Consider the following 24,647-nt stretch of genomic DNA (forward strand, 5'->3'; position numbering starts at 1 on the left):
CCTATGGGGTAGGTAACATGTTGGGCCAGGTATTGCTTTTCCAGTCCTTCAGTCTACTCAATCTTTTTCTTGGATTTCTTTTAGGCAGGACAGATTTTGGGTCAAAAGTTTTGTAGGTTTGGTTGGTGTACACATCCCTCCACTAGGAGTGGTGTCTTCAGGTTCCTTATCCACACTGCTGAGGATTTCAGCTAAGGCCACCCTCACTGAGTCTTAGAAGTCTACCTCATCCAAGGTCTCTGGTACTTCCTAGAGATCCTGCAGCTCCATATTTCTCTCCTGGCCCTCTATTGCCCTCCCCATCCTCCTTCCCATTCCAATCATTTCTTTGCACTGCTTCCCATGAATATTTTGTTCTCCCTTCTAAGTGGGATAAATGGGCTAGGAAACAAATTATGGAAACAACACCCGTTACAATAGCCACAAATAGTACAAAATACCTTGTGTAATTCTAACTAAACAAGTGAAAGATATGTAAAACAAGACTTAAATTTCCTGAAGAAAGAAATCAAAGAACTCAGAAGATAGAATGATCTCCCATGCCCATGGATAGGTAAAATTAACATAGTAAAAATGGCAATCTTAGAAAAAACAATCAACAGACTCAATGCAATTTCCATTAAAATTCTAGCACAGACCTTGAAAGATCAGTTCCTGACTTCATATGGAAAACAAGAAACACAGGATAGCCAAAATAATTGTGAGCAATAAAAGAACTTCTGGAGAAATCATCTCTGTCCTCAAGCTGTACTACAAAGCAAGAGTGATGAAAACTGCATGGTATTAGTACAGAGACAAACAGGTTTATAAATGAAATTGAATTGAAGACCCAGAAACAAACTCACATACCTATAAACATTTTATTTTTGACAAAGAAGTAGATACCATACAGTGGAAAAAAGAAAGCATTTTCAACAAATGGTGCTGGTCTAACTGGTTGTATTCATGTAGAACAAAGCAAATTGATCCATATTCATTAACTGCACAAAGCTCAAATCAAGTGGGTCAAAGACCTCAGTATAAAACTTGATACACTGAATCTAATAGAAGAGAAAGTGGGAAATAGCTTTGAATGCATTGGCACAGGAGAACACCGATGGCTCAGGTTCTAAAGATGAACAATTGATAAAGGGGACATCTTGAAATTGAAAAGCTTCTGAAAGGCAAAGGACACTCTTAATAGGACAAAACAGCAGTCTACAAATGGCTAAAAGATCTTCACTAAATCTATATCCAACAGAGGTCTAATACCCAAAACATATAAAGAACTCAAGAAGTCAGACTCTAAACAACAAAAACAACAACAAAACAAACAAAAACAAACAAAAACAAACAAACACAAACCAAATAACCTAATTACACAATGGGGTACAGATCTAAACACAATTCTCAACAGAGGAATCTCAAATGGCCAAGAAGCACTTAAAGAAATATTCAACATCCTAAGTCATCAGGGAAATGCAAATAAAATGACCCTGAGATTCCACCTTACACCAATCTGAATGGCCAAGATCAAAAGCTCAAGCTACAGCATGTACTAGCAGTGATGTGGAAAAAGAAAAAAAAAAAAAACATATTGGAGACTGGTTTTAATGTCTTGATTTAATTGGGAATCTGTGTGTTCAAATGCTGGAAGTCCTTGTCCTCACTTGGTTTTTAATTGATCAATAAGGGTATCTGTGGCCAGTGTCTGGAAAAAGGGAGATAAAGAGGGACCTTTAAATATGTGCAGGCTAGGAACTAGGAAAAAAGGAGACAGAGAACTGCTATGACTCAGGGGAGGAGGATAGAATGTGGAAGCTTCAGCAGTAAAAGCTAATCATGTGAGAATTCAAGTAGGTTGCCACTGGCCGCTTCTCTGATTGCGCCTGAGGTAGCAGGGGAAGGTTTTGGAGTACCAGACTTTTCTTTGAGGTTAGCCAACGCATTGTAAAATTAACTAGACACGTGTAGCACATTGGGAATCAAGATGGTATAGCCCAATTTTTACCACTACAGGAACATTCCTCCATTGCTAGTGGTAGTGCAAACTTGTACAACCACTCTGGAAATCATTCTGGCAGATTCTCAGAAAATTAGAAATAGTTCTACCTGAAGACTCAAGTATACCACCTGAGAGCCTAGAATCCATGAACAAAGGACACACAGATAGCTCTGTTACTTTAAAACTCGCGCACTACCTACAATTGCTGGGTGCAATTATCTCCTGCCAAGAAATGCACTCCCTTACCAATTTATTATCTCCATCTTTCTTTCTGCACTAAATTAGTGGCTTGTTCTGCTAGGGAACAAGCTTTTCCCGCAGGGCCTAACTTTCCACGAGGCTTTACATGATTGCAGAGTCCGCCTTCCTCCAAAGCATGGCCTAAAAGCTCCTTCTCTCCTTCCGTGCATCTCCTTTTTCTCTTGAGCCCAGGAAGTTCCACTGTACCTCCATCCAACAATTGACTCCTGGCATTCTTTATTGACAAATGAAGAACCCATTCGGGAACCAAACCTTAGTATCAGAAACTTTCTTTATGGAAAGGTATTTGAAGTTTTGTCAGGAGGAAAGAGAATACACAAGTGGTGCAATTATATCACAGACTCAGAAATAAAATAGTTAGGTAAAAGCATTTATAATTTGAGAAAAGAATCTAACATGTGCGTTTAAGAAGCACAACGATTGCCAAGCAAAGGCAAGCCAACGAACAAAGATCATTATGATATATATTAGTTAACCAACTGAAAATCTAAGGTTATCTAAGATGAATAGATCACACATAAATGGCATGATATGTGTAACAGTGCATTTTTCAGCTGAAATTTTGCAGACAAACACATAGTATATTGGCATAATAAAGTGCCAAAGCAGGAAAACAAAACTCATCAAGAACACAGTATCCTGAAAAAAAGAAATCTTCAGAAATGAATGTTAGGTAAAGACAAAGCTGAGAGAGTTTATTTACCCCAGACCTATTTTCCAAGAAGTGTTGAAGAGCAGTCCTTCACATTAAAAAACATCCGAGTATACAAAATTGACAGATGTAAACAACATCTTTACCACCAACAAGGAAAAGACTCTAAAAGAGTTATGTGAAAAATCCACTAATATCATAGGTAAGATGATCAGTGGATGGACCAGATGAAATAATAGCAGCCATCAACACCTACTAGTCAATAGTCATTACAAATGGATATAAATCAAGACTTCAAAAATTCAATATTCGTTGAGCAATTTGGTTAAAATATTATATTTTATTATCTTATTATCTATATTATTATTATCTATATTATTATTTAATTATCTTATTGCTTTTTCTATGATCAGAATTCAGTTAATAATAGTTTAAACGTGCCAGGCATAAATAAACTAGTGAAGCAGTTTTTATTTTGTGACAACTCCTGATATGAACCACATATGAAATAAAACTGTAATTGGTAAGTTAAAAACAACGAACAAACAAACAACAAAACCTAACCCATAAGTAAGAAAAATCACTTTACAGCAAAAAAGGCAGAAACAGAAGAAAGGAGCAACAGGTCTTTAAAAAAATAGAAAAGAAAAAGAAAAAAATGAGAAAACAAGAAAGTGTTATCAGCAGGGTGTATCTATAAAATGTATCAATATAGTTTGATTAAATTTCTTAGTAAAGTCACAGAGAAAGAGAATGAAAAATAAATAGCTATAGACTATTTATAAAATGTAAAAAAGAGAGAGAGCAAGAGTAGCTACATATCTAAAATATAAAAGATTTTACTTAAAAAATTACAAAAGTCACAAAGCCATGATAATGCAAAATGGATTGATTCAAGTGTTGCACTGAGTTTAGCAGTAGGGCAGGCTTTCCTCGCGTAGTTCTAATCCTCCCTGCTGCCAGTGTACACTCCCGTCAGGTACTTCTGAGATAACATCTTCTAAAATCTGTATTTCATCTCTGCTACCCAAACACATTTGGGGAAGTGGCTCATGTTGATTTTCATATATCTCTGGGCATTTAAATCTGGTCTTTCTTCTTTGTGATGGCAATCTCTCGCTTCTTAACTCTTCCACTCAGTTCCTAGCCCATGCAAACCCTAGGTCCCACCTCAGTCTACTTGCCCAGTCATTGGCTATATGGCAATTCTTTATTACCAGTCAAATTCATTTGGGGTCATAGATTCTCACTGTCTGGGAAGGAGGCCTTTGGGAGCCAAATTGAACTTAGGCAGTATTAGAACCAATCCCTAGTATTCAAGAATATATAAAATTTTGAAATATATACTTAACAGTACCAGGGCAGTGTAAAACATTAGGAAAACACTAATACATCAAGCAGAGGGATAAACCACTTTCTGACAGTAGTAAAAGACTCCTCAAAATAAAACAGAACACTCTCAGATTTAAACTCTGCTCATCTGAGACAGATACTTTTAGAACTATAGTAATATGAACTTTTGTTGTTCTGTTTAAAGAGAGGAAGTAGTGGCCAGGATTTAAATTGGTAAAATGTACAATCAGAAAATGGTAACAGGGCCAAAGGTTTGTATAAGGCTAAAATACTTCCAGTGTCCAGTAAATACACAGCTGAGCATAATCAAAAGTGTCTGATTTTCTTTTAAATGTTCATTTGCATGTCTGGAGTTTTCAAAATGAGACTGAAGAATACTTTCATGTCTTTCCTGTGCCTGAAAAACCAGTTACAAATTATTGTTCTTTCCAAACAAAGCAACAGAGCCATATTCATAAGCTGCTGCATGTTGACAAGGAAAAGGAGAAGATATCATTACTGTCAAATTGGCACACAATGAGAGTACTCTACAGGGCTTTAGTCATGCACAGTGATTCTTAATGTTGAGGTGCCTTGCTACAGATGCATGTATAACTCCAGATGCTGTGTGAAGCATTCTTCCTGGCTGTGTTAACAGAAAGCTGATTTTTAAGTAGGAAATTTAATGATTTCTTAATAGAAAATTTTGAGAGTAAGGAATGTCTCAAACCACTGTTAGGAATAGAAAAATATCCAGCTTTGAAAACAAGTGTCTGTTTCTCTGTCTCTCTGTCTCTATGTCTTTCTGTCTCTGTGTCTCTGTGTATTTGTCACTCTGTCTCTATCACTCTGTGTGTGTCTCTGTCTCGTTCTGTCTCTCTGTGTCTCTGTGTGTTTGTCACTCTGTCTCTGTCTCTATCACTGTGTGTGTCTTTCTCTTCTTGTCTCTCTGTGTCTCTGTCACTTTCTGTGTGTATCTCTGTCTTTGTCTCTTTCTATCTCTGTCTCTGTGTCTGTCTCTGTCACTCTCTCTGTGTCTCTGTCTCTTTCTGCCTCTGTCTCTTTTTGTGTCTGTCTCTCTCTCTTATACATTCCACATGCATACACACACTCACTCATATAGTTTCTTCAGAAAATTGAGGAAACAATGTAATGACAAAAGTCTGTTTAGGAAGCACACATTACATTGGCATCAATGCTTCAGTAATTCCTGATGCTTCTCCTGACAATAACTCAGAATGTTGCAATAAAAGCTGTGTGTTTGATTATTTGGATACCTGTCATGCATAACTGGAGGGCGGCTGTAAAAAAAACCAGATTAATCAAAATAGGATTATAATTTTCTGCAACACCTGTCTCGACCAGCTGCCTCTGATTGTGATTCGATACCTCCTTTCCTCCCAAATTACATGATAAAGCAATTTAGAAATCAGTGGAGAGTCCAGTGTCATAGTGCCAGAATGGAAGTCAAACATTACAGCAGAGGAAGCTTTCAGATACCTGATTTAATTTGCTTAGATTATACCAGAAATAGTAGAACAAGTAAATAATATAACACTTTGGAAAATTCTCAAAGTCATACTTTTAAATTTCTATACTTTTTATAATAATTACACACATGGCATATACAAATAAAAGATAACTTTTAAATTTATAGAATAATAATTAAGAAACAAAAATATTTTAGGATTACAATAATGTACAATTTTGACTGCTGTACATCAGCTTCTCATTTTCAGTGAACAATAACCATTTTAAGCTTCTTTTAAAATGGATGTAACAAACAAGTTAGAAGATGAATCAATACTCTTTGATTAAACTTGGAAGAGAATTCAGTGTTTTTCATTATGGTTCTGACATGTATTTTCATTGTGGTAAATAAGTAAACTACATTCCTGGAGACCAATGGGACCGTAGACAAGAGTAGGTGATTGCAGTGTGCCTCAAATGCAGAGTATATCAGAGTATTGATGAATTCTTAAATGATTATGAAAATATTTGTTATAAAAATTTCAAGAATTATAAGAGAAATACTTATAGGACAGTTTTATTGCTTCCACAGTGCAGTATAAATTCTGTAATATTTTTCCAATGCTGTGCTAAAAATGTGTCTTAATTACTAGTGGATGGACAAGTTAAATTTTCTCTATGAAAATCCCATCCCAAGGATTTGTCACAGATAGAGGACAGAGAGTTAATGCACTGGAAATTGGCTTTTTAATCATAAGATTGGTGAAATAATCATGAATAATGTTGATTCTATTTAAGAAAATTTTGATCACTTAGGAAATTATTTGCTTATATTTCTACAATATTTTATGTGAAAACTGAGTATATTCTGTTGAATGAAACACTAACTTAGAGTTCACAGGACCATCACTGTGGCTTAGGATAGTGCTTACATAAGAATTCCTCATCCTTAGTAATTGATATTACATAAACATATATGGTATCAGAATTGTGGTCTATTGTTGAAATGTTTCTATTATAAATAAGTATATAAGATGAGAGATACTTGTATGTCATGATGAAAAAATATCCATCTTAAAACTTAATTATTGCTGTTTTAAAAAATATGTCTAAATCTACTAAGGTGCTTCTAACTGCTGTGGAAATTTACATGACCATATTTCACTTATTTTGTTTGCTGTTTTGTGAATTTCAGTCTTTTATTTAATTTGAAAGGAAACAATATTCTCAGATGCATAAACCAATTCTGTTATGAGGTAAATGACATTCATAGTATTTCCCATACTTCAAAGTGTACACTAATAAAATTAAATTAATTTTAACAGATAAAATTCTAGTTATCTATTTAGCAGATCAGTAACTGGGAAAGAAATTCCTTGATTTCAAAGAAGAAAATTTGCTTCACTTTTTTTGATACTTTTTTTATTTTAAAGCTAAATCTGTCTTTTCTTGGTAACTTTACAATAGGAAAATAAAAGCTGGTACATGTGATTCAATCTGCTATCCTAAACTTTGGAAGGTGAGAAAATACGAGGAGTTGGAAGACAACATGTGCTACATAGCTAGATACTATTTTATGTAAATAAAACATTTATGTGCCAGATGTAATTGCAGTTTTAGAGGCTTACTGCTGAATAAGCTCACTTTTTCTATTTTTTTCTGAACTCTGGCTGGCTGCTTCAAATCAGCCATTCTGGCTAAAATTCCATTCCAAGACTGATTCAATTTATCTTGAATGGCTTCTCTCAGGTTCTCACAGAACCGGCGACAAACTAACTTGCAATTTGATCTATTCTTTGGCCTCCTCTTTATTCTCTGGCTTCAAACTGCCTCAACTGCACTGTACTGCCCTCACTTCACTGACTTCCCACTTCTGATTCTCTGACTCTGTCTCTGTCTCTGTCTCTCTCTCTCTTCCAGCATCCATCTTAGTCTCCATTTTCTTTGTGTTCTCATGTGAGTTGGGCCTATTCTACCCCTGAATCATTCTGTCAAAACTTTCTCTGATTCATCACTTTGTCTACCACTCAATTAGAAGTCCTTGGTTCAGATTAAAGGTATGTACAAAGCAGGTGTCTTCATTCTTGGTAAATCATACAGGCATAGAAGGCCTTTGAATGTGATCAGAGCATCCATGTTGCTGGATTAAATTTTTTCTATAGTCTATGCATATGTATGTTGTATTTGTTATAAGTACATTTAGAATTCTTAGTTTCTTCTAGTTGCCATGTACTTTTGTGAGTATGTTAAGCTGCCATGTATTAAAGAGACCAGGTTATTTTTGAAATATAATTTAGAATGAATTTGAATGAAATTTCATGACTGGCTAATTTCTTAATTAATAAACAGTTTAAAGATTAATTGTATTAATTTTGAATCAGTTTGTAAGATTATGTACTTATGCACACACACATGTACATATTTTTAAAAAGTAATAGATTGTAACTGACGTTCTTGTCTTATAAAGAGAAGCAGTACATCAATGTTTTAACGTGGTTAGCATGTATTTAGTCCAGTCTCCAACTATATAACTATTTATAACTGAAGGGTACTGGGAAATAAACTTTTAATTGAGGACACAGAGTCTTATTATGTAAGTCTGGTTGCCGTAGAACTCACTATATAGAGCAGACTGGCTTCAAACTCAGAGATCCACCTGCTTCAGCCTCCTAAGTGATAGTAGCCACCACATATGGGTTTGTAAAATCACTGCTTCTAGATTTCTGTTTTCATTTGGAATGCGTTCAAAACATATGTACTAGAATATCTTTTATGTCCACTGTTCTCAGTTAAATTAATTTGTGACTTTATTTTATTATTTTTAAAAATTGAAAGTTCGATATTTTGACTAAAATCACTTTTAACCCTGAATGTTAATAGAATCAGAAAATGGTAATCTTTTAACTTAGTTTGGATTACTTCTAAAAAAATTTACTGTTCTAACTAGGGAGGCAAACAACAAAAACACCACCAGCAGCAACAACAACAACAATAACAACAACAACAAAACTATAGGATTAATTGAGTTTATGGAAAACTTGATAAGAGGAAAATTAGAAAATACAGTGGGCAAATATGTGGTAAAACAATAAAAAAATCATTCGTAATACATTTCTACTGCTTTGTTTTCTTTGAAGTGTTTTAGTTTTGTTTCCTTTGGTTTATGTTTTTTTTTTTTTTTTTCTGGGAGGGAGAAGTTATCTCCATCCATCTTTTTGGTCAAAAACCAAAAATGGCAAATATTAACAAATAGTACCAATCCATAGAGGTCACAAGAGTGAAATATCCATGCTTACTAGCCATATCATCTCATGCTCCCTATAAGGGTTTGAGACTTGCCTACTTCCAAGTACCCTATCAAAACATATCATTACTCCTTTCTAACATTTGTAGAAAATCATATTATTTCTAATTTCAGTAAAAAGAACTATTTTTTTCTAAAATACAAAAAAAATCTAAAATTTATAGGCAACTGTTCTTTAACCATCAATATTCTTAGAGTTTCCAGACTGGTCAATTCATTCAGATTATTTTAGCACAGAATCACTTTGTGCTAGAAAAAGTGGAAAAGTTGAAAAGCTTTATATATCTCATTCGTTCTTTGGTGTCATGCTAATTCTTTCCAGTTCCTCCAATAATCTCTCTCTCTCTCTCTCTCTCTCTCTCTCTCTCTCTCTCTCTCTCTCTCTCTCTCCCCCCCCCCCCTCTGTGTGTGTGTGTGTGTGTGTGTGTGTTGGGTTACATTTATCCTTTAGCCATAGTGATTATTGATACTATAAATTTTCCACAGCTGTTAGTCTTCTTTGGATTCCCACTAGCAATGAGTAAAGCATTTCAAGCTTGAGAAAAAAAATGCACAGGTTCAAAAAGCATACCAACCTTAATGAAGGATAAGCATAGATGTCCACCTAACAATATGTGGTGAATAAACATAGGGACGCTCCAAAAAATTACCGGACTGTGTGGTGGTTTGGCCTCCAGAGGTTGATATGTTTGAATACTTGACTGTCACTTTGTGGAACTGCTTGTGAAGCATTAGAACATGTGGATTATTGGCTATTAAGTGTCTCAGAGGAGGTCTTAGAGGCATCAAAAATCTCTCCAATTCTCCGAGACATCTTGACCTCTTGCATGTGTGTGTGTGTGTATTTGTGTGTATCTGTATTTATTTCTTCGTTTTTGTTTCGTATATTTTTTAATTATAATTTAGTTACAACATTTCTCTGTTTTTCTTCCTACAAATACTTGGTGATACCATTCCTGACTACTTTTCAAATTTATGACCTCTTTTATTCATCAATTGATGTGCATGTATATATATATATATATATATATATATATATATATATACACATATATATTCCTAAATAAAACTTGTTGAGTCCCTACATTTTCAGGGCTGACTTGGACAAACAATTGGTGTACTCTTCCTATGAGAAGACCATGTTTACTGTTCCTAGTTTTATTTAGGTACCTGTAGATTTTGTGTAGTGTTGAAGCCTTGTGGACTTTCATCCCTCTAGTTTAGGATGTTTGTTGATATCATGCTTGTTCTGCTAATGCTTGGGTCATAACTTTGGTTAGACTTCAGAGGTCGAGCTTCTGATATAACTAAGACACACAATGTCACAGCAAAATATCTGATCTTCCAATTATTACAATCTTTCCAACCCCTCTTTTACATGTTCTCCGAATCTTAGGTATTGGAATCTTTTATAAATGTATCCATTGGGACTGGGTTCTAAAACATTGCATATTGTTTTTAGTTCTCTTTAGTGGTCTCCATCTGCTACATAGAAAAGTTTCCTTGATGAGAATAAAGTCTACCATTATCTGTGGATTTACAGACAAGTGAATTTAGACTGTTTTTAGGAATTATGTGGGTTCAGTAAATTGCTGGTTGTATATTCTTCCTAATAACCATGATATCACTAATACTGAATAGCTATCTAAGTTTCCAACATGAGGTATGGTGCCACTCTTGGTGACTTGATCTTAAGCCAAATTAGAGAGAGTTTGGTTACCTCTAACGTATGATACTATGTCTATTAGTTACTGACATGGTTCTTAGGTGTCATAGCTAGATAAGTTTTTTGGTTGCCTGGCTCCTTTAGAACTTTGAATGTTGCCTTCAAAAATAACCCCCAGGAGGATGAAGTATGTCTAGCTAAGTTTCAGCTCAGGGATAAGAGGACCCTCTGTCGAAATTACATGTGTCTTCATCAATAAGGACTTACCTTAATTTACTAAGGGCAATAGCAGTAGGCTGCATGTGTTGTTAGTTTCTTAGATAATCCTGTCCAATAAACCTAATGAATGCTTTCATGTGGGCTTGTAACACTTTCTGCTACTCAGTCTTTGCTCGTGGACTTTGGTCATGGACTCTAACCCTCAAATACTGTAGCCCAATTAAACACATTTTTAAATAAGTTGCCTTGGTTGTGGCTTTTATTACAACAATGTAAAAGTTACTAATATAAAAAGTAAGCACAGAGATACAGGAAAATATTCTTAGAGTTATATAGAGACCTCCAAAAGACTCATTATTTGAAACTTGTTAAAAGAAACAGATACAAGAATGAAATAATACAGCATATCCTGAGAAACTATGAGTTTAACATCTAATTATCTTTTATGAAGTATGTGTTTCATATAAGAATTCTACAGCTAATAAAAATATTCATAAAAAATTAAAGACAATAAACATAATCTTGATTAAACAATGACTGAAACTAGTTTGAGTCACATATGAACTCATTGCAAAAAAAAATAAATGTACTCATGTATATAATAGTCTTGTTTCATATATCTGTAAATCTTTTTGCCTAATACTGTAAAACTTCTTTTTGTCTAATACTGTATTTTTATTAAAGTCATACAACGAAAGCCCATTAAAAATTACATCCTTTATGTGGTGGTTTCAGTATGTGTGCCCAGGAATTGACAATGTTAAGAGGTATGGCCTTGTTAGAGTAGGTATGGCCTTGTTGGAGAAAGTGAGTCATTGTGGATGTGGGTTTTAAGACCATCATTCTAACTACCTGAAAGTCATTCTTCAAATGAAAATGTAGAACTCTGAGGAACTCCTGCGCCATGCCTGCTTGGATGCTGCCATGTTCCTGTCTTGACGATAAAGGACTGGACCTCTGAACCTGTAAGTCAGCCCCAATTAAATGTTGTTCTTATAAGAGTTGCCTTACTCTATTTATTTGAAATTGTGTACACATGCATTTACATACATGTATATTTTGCTTTCTTCACACTGTATCTTAGATTATCAGGACTACTGTAAGTTATCATGTTTATTGTAAGTTAAATATAGGTACATTCAATTTACAAAGAACATGTGAGAGCCACTATTCTCAAAGACAAATTAAATACACTTTAGACATTTGATTCAAAGAAACTGTAAACTTTTATTTGGTTATGTGTTAAATGAGGTTTGCTTTTATTACAATTTCCATCCATTTGATCATAGTTCAAAATAACTTCTGGGACTCAAGGTTTTTTTATCCTCACTCTGCAAATTAATATAAGGTTAATAAAGATGTTCACTAAGTCCCAATTCTAATTATTTAGTTATCAGTACCATTGATTTCCTTGGAGGGCGACCAAGCTACCTATTTTCATTCCTAATTTTTTTCATTTAATAATATCATTACACTTTTTTCAAACTCTAAATTGGATTTTTTTAACAACATTTTTTACTTCATTTGTTTTTTTTACAACCTTTAGACTTTGTATTTAATGTTTGTTTATGATATAATTTTCAGATGGCCTGAATATTTTCACTAAAATAACACATAAAATAAAAGAGGACACAATTTGTGAAAGGATTTAACTTATTAAAGAATAAGGAATGTTTTGTGGGTATGCTAAAAGAATCTGCTGAGAAACAGCATTTGCATATTTGTTTGTTTTTTTAAACAATAAGTTTGCTTCTTGATAGTTACTTTTGCCAAACATGATTCCTAAACAAAAAAAAATGGATTTTCATATCACATGTCATGTGGGAATCACCTTGGCTAAACTAAAGATTTTAAGATACAACTTCCAGAGAAAATTAATTATTGTAAGATATAAATATGGTATTTTAAATAATCATTCTTGTAATCTTTTTCCAAAATAAAGCCCAAATTTATCCTAAAAACAAAAATTGTTTCATAACAAACATATTTTGAATTCTACTAAATTTATATAAAGCAACCATCACATTTCCTGTAATACTGATGAGCAGAAAGTCAACCTCTATATTTTGCTAAAATTTCACTATAGGTTTCATCACAACAATGAAGATATGGCATTCAATAAACGTGTAGTTTGGCTTGCCATTGTTGCTCATTGACCAGTTTCTCAAAGAGCTGATTGATGTCTTAGTCTCAGACATATAACACCAATTATCACTGAGACACTGTGACGATGAAAGTGTATTTAGACAGCTCTCTCACTGGAGCGATGGTGAGAGCAATCTGGGAACATGTGCACATGTTGTTGTCAGATCAGGTGTTTATAGTTAGAAAATCCAGCCTTTTGTCGTAAGCTTTGCTTTATCCAGGCCAGATATGCTATTCTTGTCAAAGTGAGCATTATTTTAAGTTTCCAAAAGTCATATTTATCTGAATGGTCTTTTCTCCAAGGTTCTCTGTTTTTTCCATGCTTCCTCTCATAGATTACATGTCATCCCTGAATAAACTGAAAACTCCTAAGCCATAATGCATCCTTTGTTAAGTAATATAGAGTAGTCCTTATGGAATGTTGGAGTGACAACAATTGACCTTAAAACTGGAATGTATATGTTATATTGTATAATGCAGTCATATATTAAAACTTTTAAATAGTTGCTATGCCAAATTATATCAACTATTGTTTACATGGTAAAAAATATATATTAGAAACTTTGACATTCTTACATAATTATAATCAGATCTTCAAATAAATAATTATATCTTAGAAACAGAATATTTCCTATTCTCTGCTTCTGTTCCTATTGTAAAATTCTCATAATATATAGTAATTTACTATGTACGGTAACTATACTTTCATGAAAAATATGAGAATGAGCAAAATTAGTAAGCCAACTATTACATAATTGCTTTTATCACAGACAGGCAACATTCATTGTAATTTTATACCTAAAATACATAATTTATTTGATGAGGTAATTTCAAAAATAAATTTAAGAGAATAGTTTGTTATATTTCTGTAAAATGTTGGTGAACCATACTTACCCATGACCTTCAATAATATGGTAATTTATTTAAATGCATTTTACTAATTAAGAACATTTAAAATAGAAGTGTGCTTAAATTATACTTACCAATTATCTATATAGGAAATTATTGAAATGATCAGTTACCATAATCAACAATCATTGATTAAATAAGATAATAAGCATCTTCAAAATACAGACTGACAATTCTGTGAATACTTTATTTAGGGTCTTAAAATTATTCTTCAAGTACTTTATTTAAGAAGAGTAATAGACATTATAACACATACTCATTATCAAAATAATGTTTATAATTTTCATGTAAAATTTGTGAATGTATCAGAAGAAAATAAGAATGTAAATGTCATACTTCCTATAATTGAATAATAAAACATTTGTAGAAAATAATAATTATTATTCTTTTAGTAGCTGTTAATTGCTATTACTTGTCTGAATATCTTCATTTAAGGATAAAGTCTTGTAAGAGTTCTCCCATCCAAGTGGACATAACAACTTTATTATCTTTCAAGTTTTCTTTAGCAGTTATGTTGTTGAGATTGTATGTGTACAGGTCCCTGTTTATATAGAAGAAACTCTCACCAAGTAGAAGTCATGGTTCTCTGGGTTTTGCAACATTTCTACAATCTTTTAAGTGATGTCTGATGATCTTTAACTTTAGGGGTTGTGTTGTAGTTATATCAAGCCCCCTGGTAGGTTCTGATGAATTTGCAAGATAGTGGCAAGATATAGGAGGAGTTGTGAGAAACTTCCTGAAATTCCTACTATGATGACTTTCTTGCCAGGATGATCTGGACCCAAATTGTGAGTCCAAATAGAGTTTTTCTTTCTTTTTTCTGAATCACCTGCTTTTATATGTGTGTGTGTATATATTTTTTATTTTTTTATTATTTTACCAATCTGCTTTTATACTATTTTAATTACATGCAACTATTAAGGACAGTTCTAGGTTGAGGAACTAGCAATACAATAGATGCGAATAGTCAAGGAACAAGCAAGACAATAGCACAAATAGTCAAAGAACAAGAAAAAGCAATAAACAAAGTCCCATGATCAATCCCATGATCACTGTTTCTAAAAGCTTATCAGAATGACCAAAATATCTGAGCCTACTTCCCTGTCCTAGCCCAAAGTCATTTTCATGCCTGAAGCCTACTTCTTTTTTCTAGCCTAAGATTTATATTCCTGCCTGAAATCACTTCTTTGTTCTTTTGTCAAAGCAACAAGGACAAAAGTAGTACACTGGTATACTAGATTCTTAAGGAAAAAGGCCTTCTGAATTATTTTATTAAAATTACAAAATATATAAGAAATGAGTTGATTGCATTACACAGTTCACGTTCATATTGAAATGCATAAAATTTAGACTATATTGGAAATAGTAAAACAAAAGACTAGTGAATGTTAAACATATAGATTTTGTAAATGATAGACTATACTTATGATAAAAATTTTTCAATAATCAATTATTCGTACACTATAGCTTGAAGCCCATCACTGAGGGAAGCCAAAGCAAAAATGCAAAGCTTGAACTTAAAGTCAGGAAAAGAAGCAGAGGCTAGAGAGAACTACAGACACTCCTCTGTGGCTTTTTTACTACAGTTGGCTCAGCTACCTCTCTTATAATGACCAGGACCCACCTGCTCAGGAATGATTCTGCACACAGCAAAGTAGACTCTCCCATATCAATCGATAATCAAGAAAGTGTCTGATAGTCATACCTACATGGTACTGGCATAAAATATAGATTAATTGATCAATGGAATCAATTTGAGAAAAAAATAAGTAAATGCACACTTGAATGGGCATTTGATTTTTGACAAAGAAGCCAAAACCATACAATGGAAAATAGAAAGCATCTTCAACTAATGGTACTGGCTGAACTGGATGTCTGCGTGTAGAAGAATGTAACTAAATCTATATGTATCACCCTGTACAAAGCTCAAGCCCAAGTTGATCAGAGACCTTAACATAAAACCAGATATACCAAATCTAATAGAAGAGAAAGTGAGAATAGCTTTGAACTCATTGGTACAGGACACAACTTTCTCAACAGAACACTAACAATTCAGGAACTAATATCATGAATTAATAAACTGGACGTCATGAAACTGAAAAGCTTTTGTAAGGCAAAATATACTGTCAATAGTACAAAATGGCTGTCTACAGATTAGGAAAAGATTTTCAACTCCACTCCCAACAGAAGACTGATGAACCAGATATATAAAGAACAAAAGAAAGTAGACATCATAATAAATAGCCCAATTAAAAGAAGGGTCCAGAAATTCCTAAAAGATAAATGGTTTTTCTATGCACACATGTTTGTGGGAGATAATGCTCAATAAAGAAATGGCACAAAGAAAGTTAAGAAACAGCCGGTCAGTGGTGGAGCATGCCTTTAATCCCAGCACTTGGGAGGCAGAGGCAGACGGATTTCTGAGTTCGAGGCTAGCCTGGTCTACAGAGTGAGTTCCAGGACAGCCAGGGCTACACAGAGAAACCCTGTCTCGAAAAAACCAAAAAAAGAAAAAAAAAAAAAAAAAAAGAATGTTCCTTGACTTTAAAGATGATGAAAGAGAGCACAGTTGGTTATTATCTTGCAACAAAAATTAGCTCTCAAAATATGATAACTACTCCATGACTTTTTTCTTTCTTTCATCATCACTAGAGTCCATAAACAAATTGGGAACTCTGAAAGATCTCTACAAGGCCTATTAGATTTTTGTAGATCCCTACACAATACACTGACATGGATGAGTGGAGGCACCTCTCGATTACTTTGGTTCTCTCTTTTACCTTTTCTGACATTTATGAAGTATTAGAGGCAATGTTTTGTACAATTTACTAGATATTGTCTTACTCTGACCTTGATTAATTGAATATGCTCAGATTTCTAAGTTAACATTTTTTTCTTCTTTCTAAAGTGAGCAGGGATTGATGACTTCCTTCAAGCTTTATAGACTATTCTAACATAATTTCTAAGTTTTCATGGACTTTTGTGGTTATAGCTCTCTGGAGATGCCATAGGGTTATAATGTAGGACATAAAGGACACCTTATTTATAAAAAAAAAAATCTTACTTAGTTTGAAAACCTGGTCCAGAAATTCCTAAAAGATAAATGGGTTTTCTATGTTTTTAAATAAATTTCTTTCCATAATTTTTATTATTGTTGTCCTTCAACTTTTGATGCTGAATGAAAGAATTTGGATAGACAATTTCTTTATTTTTTTCTTACTAATTTAATTTTAATTAAATATAACTAAGTCTATTCTCCATTCCCATATAAGCACCCCATGCTTGTGTTTACTCTCTAAAGTATGTGGGCTTTTTTCTATGATTATGGGAGGGGAGGCCCTTGGTCCTGTGGAGGCTCAATGGCCCACTATATGTGGATGGTAGGGTGGTGAGGAAAGAGTGGATGATGAGGGAGCACCTTCATAAAGGCAGAAAGAGGGAGATGGCATGGGGGCTTACAGAGGCAAAATTGGGAAAGGGAAAAACATTTTAAGAGTAAACAAATAAAATAACAAAAAATGTATAAATACTAGAATATATAAAGACAACATATTGATTTATTTAATGCTGATTGTATGTTTGTTTTTAAAGATGATCACATGAAATTTACTAGATATTTTATTTGTTAATATTTCAGATGCCATCCTCTTCCCCCATTTCTCCTCCTTAGAATCTTCCTATCCCATCCCCCCTCCTCCTTTTTGCTTTCATACCATTTTAATTACATGCAAGTCTTATGGTCATTTCTAGTTTGAGAAATTAGCAATAAAACATATGTAAATAGGCATGCAACAAGAAGACAATAAACACAAATAGTCAAAAACAAGCAAGGCAATAAATAAGGTGGATGTTTTAATCCTTCAGTATTTCAAGTTTTTTTGAAGTAATATTTTTTCTTAATAAAACATTTTTTTCAAATCTCACCAAAAGTTTTAAATTTGGTGAAGAAATTTATTGAAATCATGATGATGTAGTCTTACATTATATTACAGTATGGGTGTGTTTATTTTGGATAAAAAATGGTCTTTACATTTTTAGTCTACAAATACATAAGCTATGTATAACAAGAATTTTTGAAATATAACAGAAATACATTTGTGATTAAAGTAAATTTGAGAACAAAAATAATTCCCTTAATTTCCTACTTGAAGTCATTTAGTGAAATCTGCACAAAGATATTAGAGGGGGTGAAAATACCACAAAGAAGACTAAGCTCAACTTTGAAACTTGTGTTTATCTCCTAATGTTTTTAATCATCTTAAACTATGTGACTTGGTTTTATAGCAAACAAACTTACCTTTTCAATACACAAGACTTCGTAACAAGGAACAAAAAAAAAAAAAAAAAAAAAAAAAAAAAAAAAAAAAAAAATTATAGCCTGGCTGAATTTTCCTAAATGTTTTTGTCATACTCGTCCTGAATTTTAACAAATTTTTATCTCATTTTTATTTTAATGTAATCACTTAAAACATAATGAAAACACTAGAAAATTTGTTTTATCATATCATATTGACTCAGATCAATGCAAAAACCTATTTAATCAAGCTATCAGTATAAAAAAAGACGCTTTATAGCCATATGCAGCATTCAGTAGAATCGAAACATCAGGATGGTGTGTGCACAGGGCATTCTTCTTCAGTGAAGAGGATCAGCCTCTGTACTTGGCCACTGCTACAGTTTAGATGTTCTCTGCAGTGCCATCTGCTGAGGTTGATTGTGTAGTGACCTTAGGCAGTCTAAAACCTGTTCAGTTGAGTCATATACAGAGTTCTGGGTGGGAACCAGGAGGACAGATGGTAGGGTTAGAGATGGGGAACTTGTTTGTTACAGCTGATGAAAATCATTCTTCTTGCCAAAGCCATTAAATGCTATATACTTGGCACAGTGTTTCTCAGCAAACAGGGTACCTCACTTGGTGTATTTGCTGCAGGTGAATTGAAGCAGTCAACAGCCCTAAGCTTTTCAGGTTTTACTGATTCTACTTTCCATCTCTAGTGTTTTAAGATTAAGACCAGGTTCAACAGAAGCACACTTTATGCAAATCTGAGTACAGGATTACACATATGTATCTCTAAAAAACAAACATGTGCAATAGAAAGCCTACTGTTAAACAGTTCTGCTGCTGAAGTTTATGTGGCTTCATTTAAATGGAACAAAATACCAAAAAAAAAAAAAAAAAGGAATGTGTAAAAAAATCATGCTCGCAGTCATTGCCTTTAAGTAATTCCTAATAAGAATAAATATGCCACTATCTTCTCTTAACTTAGTAGTATTGACAATTGCTCACTTCTTTGTTGATGTGTATCTAGAAGCATAGGATAGATTTAGGATAGATTTAAAAAGAATTGTGTGATAGATCCTGAGACATGCTAGATAAATGGTTCATACATATAATCCATGATATAGAATCACTCATTTAAATAGATAATAAGTTATACATGTATAGGTACTTTGAAAGTCAAAGCAAAACTATCTACAGTGACAAGGACACTAATAGCTTTCATCGGTGAATGAGAAAGCGGTGGTAGTAAGTTGTGGGGGATAAGCTCAAACTACTTAATGTACTACCATGAAATTGGCCTTATGTAACTCAATCCAATAAAATAGAAATAAACTAAACAGGCAATGAAAACAGAAATACTAAATGGGTAAGGAACCTGTGTGTGAATTCTCTAAAACTTTACATAAATATGAGGGAGTTTAAAAAGATAATAAATATAAATGTATTTGTCGTAATTTATGCTATGAATCCTCTTGGAAAGAATGTGACTGCTTCTGTTGCTATCTTGTCTGGCAATTTGCACATCCCTTTTTTTTTTTCTGGGATGTCATGAAAAATTAGTGCCATTTCTGAAGTTACTACTTACATAACAATCAGAATTATTCACAGTTGGTGTTCAGATCCACTCCTAAGAAATTCACACAGTTTTCTTACATTTTACCCTTTTAGCTGAGAATGTCTTCTCTTCGTTTGATTTAACCACTTTTCATATGTAAACTAGATTGAAGGTTTAATAACTGTTATTTCAATGAGAGTCAACAGTGTGACATCGCTGTCAAAAGAGAGCTAATGCATTATTGTGCTTTATTAATAGGAATGTAGTGCTCAGAATGAAAAAGGAAGCACTCTATTTGTGCATTAATTATGCATTATCTGAAGTAGCATTTCCAGATCTTGGCATCACATTGGAAAGGGACATTGACAAATATACGAAAATGTTTCCAGATGAATGATCAAGAAATTGAGGGTCTTCAAGTAGTTTCAAATGATGATATTGTGACAAATTTTAAATTTAAACGATGTTAGGAAATAGTGTTAAACATAATAAAATTACTTGAGCTGTCATCCTAGAAAAGTCACCTACACTGGTAGTCATACCTTAAAGAGTATTTTTCCGTATTTTAGATTGCCCAAATGGCAATTACTGTGTTATGAGAAAATCATGACCCACAACTTACAGGCAATAATTTGATGGGAATATTGCAAGATAAATGATAGAATAAGTTCTTAGATTCTGTGGCATGATTAAAATTTACCTCAAAGACTTAGAATTCTTTGGTAGCTCAAATAACCATGTGCATTTATCTTGAAAGCATTTATGTGGGTATTTACTAAAATAAAAGTGATGTTTCTATATTTTAAAATAAAATCATTCACCAAATGTAGAGAAAATATAGTTTAAAAATAATTATTATTATAACCAGTGAAAAATATTATTTATAATTTTTATTTTTGAATGTCCCCAAGGGAAAGTTAATGTAGTTAAACTGTAATAAATGTGATTTTTCCAGCATGATGTTTCTTTTAACAATAAAAATCAAGAAAAATGTAACAAAGAAGTCAGTTATAATTTGAGAAATAATGTGTCAGGGTGAATGGGCTACTATAGCTATTAAGGAAAAGAAAAAAAAAAAAAGCTTATTTGATATACCTTACGTGTCTTTTCTCAGTATTCAGGAAAGTAAATTTAAAGGATGGAAATGTTATTAGGATCAACTATCATAATACATGTGCAAACCTTATTGGGTTTCTCAGGGTAAAATAATAGGTTGAGACTAAACATAATTAAGTTAAATTAAAATGAAGCTACTCATCTTATCATTTTAAGCATAATTTTAATGACTGTGAGCAATCTAATTATATCAAGTAGAATGATCTAGTATGATTTATTTCCATTCTTCTAAACGTTCTGTAAACCAAATATCATGACTTTTGGAAGCCACATTCTCAATAAAAAGAACTTCTTGGGGCTGAATATAAAACACAATATCAAATAAAATGCTATCATAACATTTTTGAGGGCCTGGATTTGAATGAAGAAAAGAAAAGTAAAACACAAAAGACATAATTTCATGTTTTCCAGAGTTTTGAGGCATTAATATTTTTATTATGAGAGTAAACGCAATCCCTCACATATACATACAATTAAAAATCTTTTAAAATGTTGAAGAAACTTTTAATTGTAACAATATTAAAATGAACAAATCCTCCAAAGGCTTTGGACGTCCAAAGTGGGCAATTGATTACTATGATATGAAGTTAAAGGTAATTGTGACCAGAATGAGTTAGATCCTAGGAATACAGTCCCAGTCCTCAGCAAGAACAACATATGATCTTATCCTCTGCTCCATTTCTTCTGCCCAAATCCTATTTCTTAACTAAAACTAAGTTTAAAAGAATGACATTTGTAGGCTCCTTTACTCAGATTATTCCCTTTTCCATAAGAAAGCCTTTTTGGTTTTATGAAGTCCCACTTGTCAGTTGTTAGCTTTAATCCTTGAATGAATGGAGTCATATTCAGAAAGTACACCTATACCTTGTAGGCACTGCCTATGTTGTCTTCTAAAAATTTTATCATTTCAGGCTTCATATTGAGGTCTTTGATGCATTTGAAGTTGATTTTTACAGATATATTTGCTCAGGATTGAGGACTATCCAGGCTCTTTTGCAATTCCATATGAATTTTAGGATATTTAACTGTTTGAAGAACTATACCATTTTTAAAGTAATGTTACATTATTTCCAATAAATATCACATTTACTAATTTAAGACATGTGAAGAAATGACACAGAGGATAATATCGTATTTCAAGAAGTAACTTATTAAATAGTACTTTTTAAAATACTACATAAACAAATTTTATTCACTATGCAAAGAATATTATTGGTTGTCATTTTAACTATTTTTATTATCACATGAGCTAGTTACATATGATTTTATTGTAAAACAGTGCTATGCATGTATATGTACATGATCATAAAAACATTATTTTCAAATCAGTTTGTAGTAAGACACTTTGGTTTAGGATCTCCTGGATTACATTTGTAGCTCTACAGATCAGAGTGTTTTCTCTGTAAGTACCTCTGAAGTTTGTTGTTTGGTGTTCATCAAGTTTTGCTATCCTGGTTTGATTCACACCAAGTTTGAGTCTCAACCAAATGTATTCTCACACATAATGTTTATACATGTCAGAGTAATGAATCTCTTCAGATATGAAGAATATGCATCACTTAATTTTTTACTTTCCAATATATTAGATAAAATTATTAAATGGATACTTTTCTTTTTACACTTACTGGAGATTTTCAGCTTTATTCTTACTTATTTCTTAAGCATTGCATCAAACATACTCATAATAGAAGCCACTGAAATTCTTAATGTATTCTTATAAAATCTAAATTTTGACAGCATGATTTTATGTGTTTGGCAGTTTTACTGACTGAGTTCCATCTTTACATTTGTATTTCATTAAATACAACTAATTTGCATTTTATAATATATGGTATCAAATTTTCTTGCTCTTTATTTTAGTAATCTTCAAGTGGACTCTCTTTGTTTCAAAACCTTTTAATAATATTTTAAGCCCATATTTTCCACTACCCTATATCACCAAACTCCTTTCTTACCTTCTTTCCTCCTCTTCTATCTCTCCTCCCCCCCTTTAATGTTTTTTTGACATAGACCTCTTTCTCTTTGCCCCAGAGTACTTGAATCCTTTGTCTCCCTTTCTGTGCCTCCTGAGTGCTTGCCTTTACAGACCTATGCTACCAAACAGTTGATGCAGGCCTCTACTGTTGTATGTGGTAATTGTTTTCTGAGAAATATTTAATTATCACCTTTACAAATCAAACTTCCAACAAATCTGTAACCAAGTTCATAATGTACTTTGAGAACATTTTTAAGTCTGCAAACATTCTGTTGACATATTGTGTACTCACCTGTTCAGAAAGACCTATCTTCTGAGGAAAACAATGTAATCAATCATAGTACACCAGACTTAGAGTATAAGCTCTGCTTATATTTCCCTTCTATAAGCTCAACTGAATGCATGGCTTTGATTTTTTTCATATTCTTTGTTTTTCCTTTGTGGCTCTTTTGTGCTCCTGACTCACTGAGGATGTGAGAGAGGTGTTGACCAGGTCTATGACTATACTGAGTCAGTATGGCCAGAAAAATAACTTTTTCCTTCATAACACTCATGTAAAAAATTGACTGAGACAATTTTTCATTGTTTGCTGTTAAATATGTGCTGTCTTATTCATTATATAAAGTCAGTGGCCTTCTTTATGGTCTGCTTCTTAGATTAGTATACTCAGATTGGACTTCTTGAAGGTATACTTGATTAGAATAGGAAAGACAACAGCTCCTCTGAATGAATCAAGCCCACTCTTTATACAACACATAGTGGTTGTCTGTCCTGTTTTTTGCAGCATCACCTTGTTCTTATAGTTAAAGCTAACAAAAAATACTAGAGATTTCTTATAAATATAAAATACCAATGCTTTATGGTCTTATTTTATAAAATATTTAAAATCAATAAAGATCCGTTTTTACTTCTCAAATTTTTTTCCAACTTGTATTGTTCTAACCAGCTTCATGATAAGTCCTGTTCAGTTTTTATATTCATAGTGTTGTAATTGTATATATTTATATACGTAAAAGTCTACTTACTTATAGTATATATGATCTATGTGTCAATTACCAAACTGACAACACATTATACAATTTCATTCTATAATAATATCATCAAAAGTAAATAGACATACTGAGTATAAAAACAGACATGTACACCCACTTGGGAATGGAGGGAAAAAAAAGCATCAAATTAGGAACACACTTCCCTCAAACCAAATACAAAACCATTATTTCCAAATTTAAAAAAAAAAAAAAAAGAATTGTGTGAAGGAAATCAGACAATTCTAATTTTAGGTGATGCAGAGTCTCATTTTATTATATCTGTTTCTGAGTCTATCAGATCACTATTAAATTATATGCCCTATTTTACCACAATCGATGTTTATTTTTTGTAAAATGTTTGATGGGCTTGGTTTGAACTACAATAAGTGAGGAGAATCAATTCGTTGTTCCAAAAGCCTATCTTGTATATTCAACACATTAGAAACATTTTTTTTTTTTTTGCTAAATGATTAACAAGAGTAGCTGTCTTAACTTCCTGTTTTTCAAAGCAATTGCAGAAGCAGTGGTGCTAGCAATTAATGTAATTAAGGCTGCTATACAAGCAATAATCAAGCCTACTACCCTCTTGCTTCTGCTTAAAGCCCGACTCACTTCTTCTAGTACTTGGAAGCTACTTTTAGAATATCAAGGTTCTGTGATACACAGGGCACTAAAGCAAAGCTAGTTGATAGACCTCCATAACTGACATGCTGGCTTTCAAAACACAAACACAATTAGAAGATGTA

This window comes from Arvicanthis niloticus, chromosome 11 (assembly GCF_011762505.2).
Source record: "Arvicanthis niloticus isolate mArvNil1 chromosome 11, mArvNil1.pat.X, whole genome shotgun sequence".
Classification (NCBI taxonomy): Eukaryota; Metazoa; Chordata; class Mammalia; order Rodentia; family Muridae; genus Arvicanthis; species Arvicanthis niloticus.